This window comes from Diabrotica virgifera, chromosome 7, assembly GCF_917563875.1.
Source record: "Diabrotica virgifera virgifera chromosome 7, PGI_DIABVI_V3a".
Classification (NCBI taxonomy): Eukaryota; Metazoa; Arthropoda; class Insecta; order Coleoptera; family Chrysomelidae; genus Diabrotica; species Diabrotica virgifera.
Window position 1 is genome coordinate 23,400,231 of NC_065449.1, and position 12,047 is coordinate 23,412,277.

Here is a 12,047-nt window from a genome sequence, read left to right on the forward strand (position 1 = left end):
AAAAAAATAATATTGTAGTACTTACGTTATGAAACACGAAATTTATGACTATGAATCTGCAATCAATCACAAACAAGTCTGGCTAATTGGCTCCGCCAACGCCATTTTTCAATAAAAAAAAATTAAAAACATTGTATTTAATTAATTGTAGCACAATAATAATTTAATTGGAACGTACACAAAAGTTTGGAGGGGTTTAACGGAACAAAACCGCCATAAAATTTTTATGGGGTGCACAAATTTCACTATAATTTTTTTAAAGATGTTCCTGCCATAAGAATGCCACATGTCAATTTTCAATAAGAAACCTCTAATAGTTTTCGATATATTAAAAAAAATTGATTTTCATTTTGTAATTTCAAAGGGCTGTAACTTTTTTTATGTGCACATTTGTACTAAGGTAAGCTAGGACAAATCAACCTATTTTTGACCCCAGAATATGTGAAATAATTTATGACCAATCTTTCGGGTATACTGTATATCGTAGACTAAACAACGAAAGTACACAGAAAAAATCCATAGTCTATATTTAAAAATCCATCACCCGTCTTATGTAACCTTCGTGTACGGAACCTTTCTTTATGACTTGCATCTTTATTCACGGACACGAAACACAGGCATATCAGTACTTAATTTACTTTGAACTACTTATTAACAGATTCAAAAAACCGGCAATTGTTCCTGCTTTTTGTGTATCGCAAAAGGGGAACGCACGAAAGGGCTATAAATCCCCAACTTTTTATGTAGAATATTTTTCCATAACTTCGCTCATTACGGAAACCGTCGGCGTCGGTAATCAAAAGGAAGGAAAAAATTAATGGGCTCCACCCAACATGTGCGTTTAACGACGGAAATTAAAGAAAATAACAAGTTTTTCCTTCAGATTTGTGAAAACTTTAAAATACATTTTAAATTGGAAAATTTCTCAAGACTATAGAGCTTTACTAACTTAAAAATAATAAAAAAACCGATAAAGACCTAGTTTCTTTTAAAACAATATACACTAAGCATCAAGATTAACGCACCACCTGAAAAATGGGACAATTTTGATGTCTCGTATTTCCTAAACCTGTTGTCCGATTTGAGTGATTCTTTTAGTATGTTATAGCTTTATTCTTCAAGAATATCGATGTAATAATATTACAGTAGAACCTCGATTATCCGTCAGGGCACCGGACCAAGAGTATGACGGATAATCGAAAAGACGGTTAACAGAACATTAAAAAAAAATGAAAATTCATGGTACAACTCTCAAATGTCATTTGTATGGTTTGTTTGACAATATAAGAGGGATTTGTGTTCGTAAAATCGAATCAATTTAAAATATTCTGAAATCTTTGTTTGTTTTACTGTTGCTTCACATTTTGCGACGGCTGAACTTCTTAATCGGCATAAGACCATGCAATCTACTTTACTGGCTTCTTCTTGTTGAGAATTACACTCGATGAATTATTTCATATGTGATGCTGCTTCTCTAGATTATTTACGCAAACCTTTGTCAGTTACAATAGGTTCATCAACATAGCTACAGTCAAATTCCAAGTCTTTATCAGCTTCTGAATCTGCTTGGTCCGCCTTTGTTGTCATTTCAACGATTTCTTTATCTGTCAGCAATGGATAGTCGTTTGTGTCCTCATCACAAATCAAATTAACATTTTTTTATTTTTTTACATTAAAGTTTTTGCTTATGTATTATAGTCAATAAAACTTCTGTATGTACCCTGACGGTTAACAGAGGTGACGGTTAATGGAGAGACGGATAATCGAGGTTCCACTGTATTGCTAAACAGGTAAGTGTCATTGTATACCGGGTGTAACAATGATAGTGTTTTTTCCTCAAAGTTTGGAAAATACCCTGTGGAATCACCCTGTGGAATATTCTAGCGTATATAAAATATTGAAATAAACACTCAGATGTAGCCTTAGGCTTTCTAACTATTTTACTTTTAGATTTATTCGCTTATGTGGGATAATATTAAAAAAAACAAAACTAGTCTTATCATGTGTCATTTTAATTTGGATTCTGTTGATGTTAATATCATTTACCAGGAAATTTTGCAAAATTGTGAAAATGTAATCAATGGCATAATACCAATTGTAACATGTCAGTTTCAATCTAAATTACCTTGGTTTGATTATGAGGTGTTTAAACAAATTAAACAGCGTGACAGGGTTTATAAAGATTTAAAAAAATGTATCGACGTTATTGAAAAACAACATAAATGGCAAGTTTTTAAGAGATATAGGAATGAGGTAGTGAATATGTTAAAGCTAAAAAAAGAGCGATTCTATTTTAACAAAATAGACAGGTATAGAAATAATCCAAAACAAATATGGAAATCTTTAAAAAAATTAATCAATGATAATAGCCGAGAGATGCCAAACTCTGTAATATTTGAAACTGCTACAGGCCCAAAACGGTTAACAAACAACGTATAAATAGCTAGCAGTTTTAATGAGTTGCTTGTTGAAAGCATTGAAAGTATTGTTCAAAGTATTGAGAATTCTGAAACATGGTGTAATGTAAATAATAATCTATATTTAAATTTTGATAAATTTGAAGAGCTTTCAATACAGGATTTGAGAAAAATTGTTGGCAATTTGGATAATAAATTCTCACTGCATGAAACGTTGAATTGCAGAATGGTAAAGGACGTTTTTGAAACCATTGGGCACGTTATGTTAAATTTAACTAATACATCTCTTGTTACGGGTAAAATTCCTGAAGTATTAAAAATAAGTACTATCACCCCTATACAAAAAATACCCAATACTACAAAAGCTGAAGAATTTCGACCAATCAATACTTTACCTCCTATAGAAAAACTAATAGAAATTGCTGTTTATAAACAATTATTGGAACATGTAACAACAAATAAAATTTTAATTAATAATTAATCAGGGTTTCGTAAACAATTCTCTTGTGAATCAGCATTACAAGTTACGTTATGTCACATAAAGAGTAATTTAGATAAAAATAAGTACGTACTCGGTGTATTTCTAGATTTAAAAAGAGCTTTTGAGACCATCGGCAGGACAATATTGATATCAAAACTTAAACATTATGGTATAGGAGGTGCAGTAATTGCGTGGTTAGAAAATTATTTAGAACATCGCAAACAGAAAGTACGTTTTAAAGATCAATTATCATCTGAAATGGATAGTAATACAGGTATTCCTCAAGGCAGTGTATTAGGCCCTCTTTTATTTATTCTGTACATTAACGATATCGATATTTTTGTAAATTGTGAGTTTATTAATCTTTTTGCCGATGATACTCTAATCTGTTGTAGTGATGAAAATTTTGATATAGCCATTCAAAAAATTAATACTATTTTAGATATGGCTAACAAATACTTGATAATTAATAAACTTAAGTTAGTCCATTATTTCACGGTTTTGGCTCTAAATTTTAAAGAACCGCTTGGATTGACATGAAATTTGGCATACTTATAGCTTACATGTCAAAGAAAAAAAGTGATATTGTGCCGATGTGTGCTTTTGCCCTGGTGGTGATTTTCACCCCCTGTTGGGGGTGAAAAAATATATGTCCAAAATAGGTCCGTAAATAGGTAAACTGGCTAATTTTAAGTAACTTTTGTTCTATAGAGCTTTTTCGCCAAGTCCACACTTTTCGAGTTATTTGCGAGTGAATATGTTAATTTTTCAACAAAATAACCACATTTTTAGACGGTTTTTCGCAAATAACTCAAAAAGTAAGTATTTTGTCGAAAAAACGTTCTCAGAAAAAATATAGCCTATAAAAAAGTAAAAAAAAAATGGTGTACGCGTTAGGTCTCTGGATCTCGCAGAACCAGAGTTATAGCCAATGAAAAATATATTCATATTCACCAAATTTCAAATAGACTACTTCGACGTGAAATATCCAAAAAATTAAGCACTTTTTGGGGAAAACTCATTATAACTTTTTTAAAGTGTTTAAAAAAAGCTTTATTTCTGTTTTTACAAAAAGTTCCTAGCATTAAATTTAGGCAAGTTACGCTCAAAATAAAGTTAGTCCCTTTTAATAAGCTTAGAATAACCTTGAAGGAGAAGGAAGCGAACCCTATCTACTTCCTATGACCAATATTCAATCTCCGAATGAAGTGGACCATAATCATCATGAGAGATCATTTCCACGAACTTGTTGATTAAGATTAGGTATATTGTTCCTCTGATAAGTAAATAAAAAAATTCATTCCATGAACTTAATTCCATTCTATTCTTCTTCATTTCTAATATTCTTCATTACTTTCTACATTTCGTTGTGATGTTTTTTATCATAAGCTAATAAAAAAACTATAAACACTATACACAAATAGTCGTAAATTGCTGAAATATACTATACTTAACGATCTACGCATTGTTTTTGCCATGCAGATTGTTCTTGTTAAGTATCGCCACTTGAATAAGTAGTGTTTGTAATTTTATTTGCAAGTTTATTAGACTAGACTACAATAATATTGTTCTAAAACAGATCTTCTCTTTCAACTACCCCGTTCTTACGCATTTTTCCATTGAAGCGCTTATTGTATAAAGGGTATAAGTCCACAATACTTAGTTTTGAGAAAAACGAAAAAAACTATTTAGTTTAGAAACTTGATGATCTATCAAATTTTGTTCTACATATGAAATGTAGAAGGAGACTAGTGGAGTGACATGTGATACAGCAAACTTGGCTTTGAAGACGATTAAGGTCAAAAAGTCATTTTTAAAGGCTGGGACTTGATTCCTTGATTCAATCAATGAATAAATGACGAAATAGTGATGCTTATTTATTATGCTTATAATTTATTTATAAAAAAAGGTTTATTATTACAAACAAAACCTAAAATTCATCGTAAGACTAACTAGCGTAAGCTATCCGAAGTAATAAAATAAACGACAAAGTGCCACAAACGATGGTGGCGCCACAAGAATTATTGTATAAAGGTAATCAGTCCCGGACTAGTTCCCTTTATACGCTCAACAAAAATTTTATCGTGCGATATTTCTCGTACGGTGAGAGATACAAATTTCCTTTATAGACTCATCGATCCGTTGACGTTGGTTTAACAAAATGTATATCTCACTTTACTTTCATTCGGAAGTGGACTTATTCCCTTTATACAATAAGCGATTCAATTATACTCTGGGGGTAATGTCACCGAATTAACCAACTACACGACCGACACCTGCAAAATATGAAACATTTTTTCTCATTTTCAGCCCGTATTTTCCCCCGAGAGATAAATTCCCGCCCAAAAACCTTTTTTAGATTTATATGAGGTGCTTTTTGTGAAATATGGAGCCCTACATTTTCCTTTGCTTGGCGCCAATGATTCCACTGGGAAAATTAATAGTGTCCCGAATTTTTTTCCGGATCTTTATTTCCGTCATTACTTTTATCGGTCCGCAGTATCTGCGAAGTTGTGTCGTGTGACTAGGTGCATATATTTTTTATGGTTTTGAAAAGCATTAAATGGTGTATATCCACATAGACGTTTCATTTCAATTTAGGGTTTTAGTCTTAATAATATAGGTATGCAAAGTCCACAGATAGTGTGCTACTTTTTTTATAAACAAAATGGCGCCCGAAAATCGTGTTTTTTCAATTTTTGCTGTATAACTTTAAAAATTTTACCTTTACACCAAAAACACTCAAATAAAAATTCACCCTAATTAAATTCTGCATAGAGACGTGTTTTTCCTGATTTACTTCGACGAACATTTTCCCCGGAAAATGCCGGTTTTTCCAACAAAATCTTTAATTTTCAAATAAAATTTTAGGTAAGTAATTGTATATTAATAATTAAATAACTTGGTAGCATAAAAGCTCTTTTCGTATAGATTATAATTCCAGAAGCTGATGGAAATTAAATGAACAGTTTAGCAACAATTGAATTGTTAATTGTCGTTATAATAACCATAATAATTACGATACATAAGAATAACTATGACTTTTGCATAAAAAGACACTGTACCTATCTAATGTACTTACAGAATTAAAATTGGACTATTTAAGCAGCCTCAGGAATATTTTAAATTTATTAACAATTTTTTGGCTTATAAACAAATAGAATATCTCGGGAAATATTAAATTAAATTAAGTCGCGTAAACGGTATTAGAAAAAAGCGGCAGGATACTTCTTTTAAAAGAAAAAATGTTCAATGGTGATGAGTGGTTCCTGAGATACAACCTGTCAAAGTTGACCAGCATTTACAGCAAAGATATAAACAATAGGATCATAATTTTCGAACCATCACCTTTTTATTTTTACCCTCTTTCTTCATACCAATTTTCTTAAAATTTCTTTAAAATAATGATAACATATGTTATTATAATAAAAACTATCGATATTAAATTGCCAAAAATAGCGAAATTCCAATCAAAAATTAGGTTGGAGAAAATGTAATTTCAAAGTTCAAAATCGGTATACGTTAAAAAAATGCATTTTCTCGGCTTCCCATTTAGCAATTTTGTTCATTCTTTTTTTGTTCCCAAGTAACTTGAGTAGAGCCTAACTAACGCATTATTAAATGTTAAAGTTGCTTTTGTTTTGTTATAATAAATTAATTTATTTATCATAACAAAATTTTTTAATTTGTTTAAATAAAGATTGTTTAAATAATTAAACAGCTTTCAAATGAGAATATTTGTGTTTTTAACGTTAAAAGGTACACTTCTAGTAAGTTTATCTAAAAAAAGTCTACAACTGGAAAAATATGTAGTTTTCTTTTCGTATAAATAAATTAATCTATTATAACAAAACAGAAGCAACTTTAACATTTAATAATGCGTTAGTTAGATGGCTCTACTCGAGTTACTTGGGAACAAAAAAAGAATGAACATAATTGCTCCATGGGAAGCCGAGGAAATTGCATTTTTTGAACGTATACCGATTTTGAACTTTGAGATTACATTTTCTCCAACCTAATTTTTGATTGGAGTTTTAAAAGCAGACATTTAATAATGCGTTATTTAAATGGCTCTACTCGAGTTACTTGCGAACAAAAAAAGAATGAAGAAAATTGCTCCATGGGAAGCCGAGAAAATGCATTTTTTTGACGTATACCGATTTTGAACTGTGAGATTACATTTTCTCCAACCTGATTTTTGATTGGAATTTTGCTATTTTTGTCAATTTTCACTCGTAATATCGATAGTTTTTATTATAATAATATATGTTGTGATTATTTTAAAGATATGAAAATTGGTGTGAAGAAAGAGGATACAAATAAAAAGGTGATGGTTCGAAAATTATGATCCTATTGTTTATATCATTGGCGTAAATGCTGGTCAACTTCAACTGAGAAAAATGTTAAGATACTTATTTTATCTAGAATGTCCCAAATAATCTAGAAAAAATATTTTTCGGAGGAAAATAGGAGATTTTTGAAAATAGTGCGCGCCGCACCTGCAAAAAAACCGGATGGACACGCACAATTACCAATTAAGAAACAACGGTCTAAATTGAAGTTAGAGCCGATCACTCTTCGAAATCTTGAAAAGGAATATTTAAACTTTAATCCAAGTTGTTGGCACCCTTAAAAATACTAATTTAAATATGGGTTTTTAAGCCTCGAAATGCGTATTTTCGCATTGTTTTAGATTTTAAATCTCCTATAACTCGAAAACTGTCAATTTTTGAGAAAAATCACAAGATACCTTTCTTGTTTAGAATGACCCAAAAAATCTAAAAATATATCTTTTGGACCAATAAAAGGTGATCTTATGTATTTGTTTAAAAAAATTGTTTAAACAATTTCTGCCCAAAAATTCTGTTTGGCACCCTTCAGATTTCTTTAAAGGGGATTTTTTAATATGAATCCGCAGAGAAACCGAATTAGAAATGTTTTTCAGACGGGAGCGGTCTCACCACATGGACTATACGAACATCACACACGACAGTAAGAATAAATAAGAAAATAATGCTCCACTTTTTCTCAAAGTTGTTGTCATTGGGCAATAGCCACTCGAGCCCTGCGGGCTCTCGTTTATTGCCAGACAACAAGTTTTCGAAAAATTGTCACATTATTGTCAATTTATTCTCACCCTCTTGTGATATTATTGACGATAGTTTTTGATAATATCCCGTCGTCAAGCATTACGTCAGATGCACTTCGTTACTACGCAAAAATGAACATTTAGTGACATTAATGACGATTAATGTTTTACAACTTGTCACAGAGAACACCAAGAAACAGGTTTTACAAATATTCAGGCGAAGATGTCAATAATAGATTAGTTAAAATGAATTAAAAAGACAGTTTTATTCATGAAATAATCTCAGCGAATCATATCAAAGTGTCACGGCATAGAACCGGCATAGATCACTAATAACACGAATAGCAAAGAATTTAAGAATAAACAATTCTTAGACCCACAAGAAGACCTTTAAAATAGATGGCGAGTTAGCTGCAGTCTACTGCAGCCTAACGACTGGCCTAAAGCCTATTATAGTAAAAAGAAGAAGAATTACTATTTTCTAAATAAACGTTGTATGTTTTGTGAAAAACCTTAATGATAGAGATAACTGGAAAGAATGTGCAGGGAAACACGTGCCAGTTTTTTTATTAAAATAATTGGTTCTTGTTACTGATAGCCTGACAAATAACCTCCTACGGGACATATTGTTTTTGTTTGCCAATGAAACACCAACAGCGATGATGCCTGTTAATTTAATCGAACAAAAGAGGACGCCGCTGACGTACGAAGTATAAACATGCACCCGAAAAACCACCGTCGCGACGTCCGGCATTTCTCCGCTGGTTTTTTTATTGATCGAAGAAAAGAAAATTAGCCACGTGGTTCGAACCGGTATTTTGTAGTTCGTTTCGTACGATCGGCGGTTTATGATGGAACGACACGATACTCACACGCTAAACAGACATTCTCTGACCCGTATGTGGAATATTTCATGTGAAGCCGTCTGTAATGTGAACATATTACTGTTTGTAGCACGGACGTGTTCGATCTCAAAATTGACATTTTGATGCATTTATATAATAGGAAAAAGAAATGAGCAACAGCTATGGAATAGAGTTTTTTCTAACAAATTCTTCTTCTTAAAGTTCCGCTCCTATCGGAGATTGAAAATCATTCTGGCAATTATAATTTTGTTGGTTACGCGCCGGAACAGTTCAATTGAGCTGCATCCAAACCATTCACGGAGATTGCGTAGCCACGAGATTTTACGTCTTCCTACGCTTCTTCTGCCTTTGATTTTGCCCTGCATTATATTCCTTAATAGTTCGTATTTTTCACCTCTCATGATGTGCCCCAAGTACTCCAACTTCCTGATTTTTATGGAATTAACATGGACACTTAGTGTCCATGCCTCAACCCCGTACAAAAGGGTGGAGAAAATATAACAACGAAGCATTCTTATCCGGAGCGTTATATTGATATTGCGATTACATAAAAGTTTCCTCATTCTGTTAAAAATGGATCGTGCAATTCCAATGCGGCATCTTATTTCTTTTGTCTGATCAGTATCTTCTGTGATCCATGCTCCAAGGTATTTGTACGAAGATATTTGCTCAATTTCTGTATTATCCAGTACTAGTCTAACTCTGATGTTTTGTGCTTTTGTAAATACCATGAACTTGGTTTTCTTCAAATTTTAAACAAATTGAAGAGTCTCAAATGCAGAATTCACCACTCAATAAAATTAAAATGGTAAATAGTTATTTAAATCTGAGACTCTTCGTGTTGAAAGTTCTTTCTGGTAAATCCTTAATCTGCGACTTTTACAATTTATAAGATCGCATACGATGAATATAGAAAACAAAAAGGACTCCTTGCAATCACATTCTGTTTTCATTCGTCTAGGAAAAGGACAGAAGAGGAACTTTCTAGTACTCAAATCTGAGTAAAGATAGAAAAGTAAATAAATGGTTTTGCTTGCTTTTGATTCAGAGGGTTGCACAATCGCTGGACAGCTGTTTCCGCCATTTCAGGCTTCCTCAACAGCGCTAGCATGCACTCCTCTGAATCGAAAAGTAGCTCAACCATCAATTTAAGGGGAACTTAAAAAATCATTGAATTTCCAATTGGGACGCGATACAAGTTCCTCTTCTGTGCTTTTCCTAGACGAATGAAAACATAATGTGATTGCAAGGAGTCCTTTTTATTTTCTATCTTCGTCCTCTGCGGTCTTATAAATTGTAAAAGTCGCAGATTAAGGATGTACCAGAAGGAAACTTTCAACACGAAAAGTCTCAGATTTAAATAACTATTTACCATTTTAATTTTATTGAGTGGTGAATTCTGCATTTGAGACTCTTCAATTTGTTAGAAAAATCTCTATTCCATAGCCGTTGCTCATTTCTTTTTCCTATTATACAGAAACTCTACCGACAAACGAAGACAGGAGATTCCTCAGATAATTTTAAGACAATTTAACCCAATTCAACTTGTCCGAAAATGCTTCCTAAAGGAGCTAGAGCTATTTGAAGATGGCGTCTGGTAATTAGTTTTTCTTAAATATCTCCAGAACGCTTCTAGTTAGAAAAACGAAAATTGGTACACATATTTATCTTTCAGAGATAAAACGACTCCATCTGTTGCAAATTTTTAGTACCGGCCATAGGCGTCCGTTTTGGGTAGGGCAACAGTTATGTTATCGCATAACTTTTTTGTGTTTAATTTTTAAGCATTTTTAAGTCTGGATTATTAAAATGTAAGGAATCATAGTACTAAAAAGTACTCTTACTTTAAGTCGATAGGATACACCGTTTTCTAGAAAAATCAATTTGAAATTTTTTTGTTTTTTGAACATCAAAAAAAAATTCAAAAAAAAACTATTTAGAAAAACGAAAACTGGTACGTTTACTTATATTCCAGAGATGACTCGAATTCTATAATTGCAAATTTCTAGTACCGGTCATAGGCGTCCGTTTTGGGTAGGTCAACGGTTATTTTATCGCATAATTTTTTGTCTTTAATTCTTAAGAATTTTTCACACTAGATTATTAAATTATGAGGTATTCTAGTACTAAAAGTTACTCTTGCTTTAAGTTGGTAAAATACAGCGTTTTTTTTTTGAAATTTTTTTCAATTTTTTTTCAAATTCAAGAAACTAAAAATTTTCAAATCGATTTTTCTAGAAAACGGTGTGTCCTACCGACTTAAAGCAAGAGTACCTTTTAGTACTAGTATACCTCACAATTTAATAATCCAGTATAAAAAATGCTTAAAAGTTAAAGATCAAAAAGTTACGCGATAAAACAGCCGTTGCCCCACCCAAAACGGGCGCCTATGACTGGTACTAGAAATTCACAATAGATGGAATCGATTTATCTCTGGAAGATAAATATGTGTACCAATTTTCGTTTTTCTAACTAGAAGCTTTCTGGAGGTATTTAAGAAAAACTAATTGCAAGACGCCATCTTCAAAGAGCTCTAGCTCCCTTAGGAAGCATTTTCGGACTAGACAAATTTGGTTAAATTGTGTTAAAATTATCTGAGGAATCTCCTGTCTTCGTTTGTCGGTAGAGTTTCTGGACACCATGTATAAATGCATCAAAGTGTCAATTTTGAGATCGAACACTTCCGTGCTACAAACAGTAATATGTTCACATTACAGACGGCTTCACATGAAATATTCCACGTACGGGTCAGAGAATGTCTCTGAAAGAGTCTCAGATTTAAATATCTATTTACCATTTTAATTTTATTGAGTGGTGAATTCTGCATTTGAGACTCAATTTGTTAAGAGATATCGCTGTATCGCATCTCAATGGAAAATTCAATGATTTTTGAAGTTCCCCTTAAATTGATGGTTGAGCTGTTTTTCGATTCAGAGGAGTGCATGCTAGCGCTATTGAGGAAGCCTGAAATGGTGGAAACAGCTATCCAGCGATTGTGCAACCCTCTTAATCAAAAACAAGCAAAACCATCTATTTACTTTTCTATCTTTACTCAGATTTGAATACTAGAAAGTTCCTCTTCTGTCCTTTTCCTAGACGAATGAAAACAGAATGTGATTGCAAGGAGTCCTTTTTGTTTTCTACATTCGTCGTCTGCGGTCTTATGAATTGTAAAAGTCGCAGGTTAAGGATGT

General features: G+C 32.4%; 2 protein-coding genes across 3 annotated transcripts in view; one reads left to right on the forward strand and one right to left on the reverse strand.

Moving 5' to 3' along the window:
* LOC126887736 (uncharacterized) overlaps positions 1-12,047 on the reverse strand; it is a 165,827-nt gene that overhangs the window by 116,434 nt on the left and 37,346 nt on the right. The gene's annotated exons all lie outside the window — the stretch shown is intronic.
* The window catches only part of LOC114324789 (potassium voltage-gated channel protein Shab), a 535,540-nt gene that overhangs the window by 28,348 nt on the left and 495,145 nt on the right, over positions 1-12,047 (forward strand). The gene's annotated exons all lie outside the window — the stretch shown is intronic.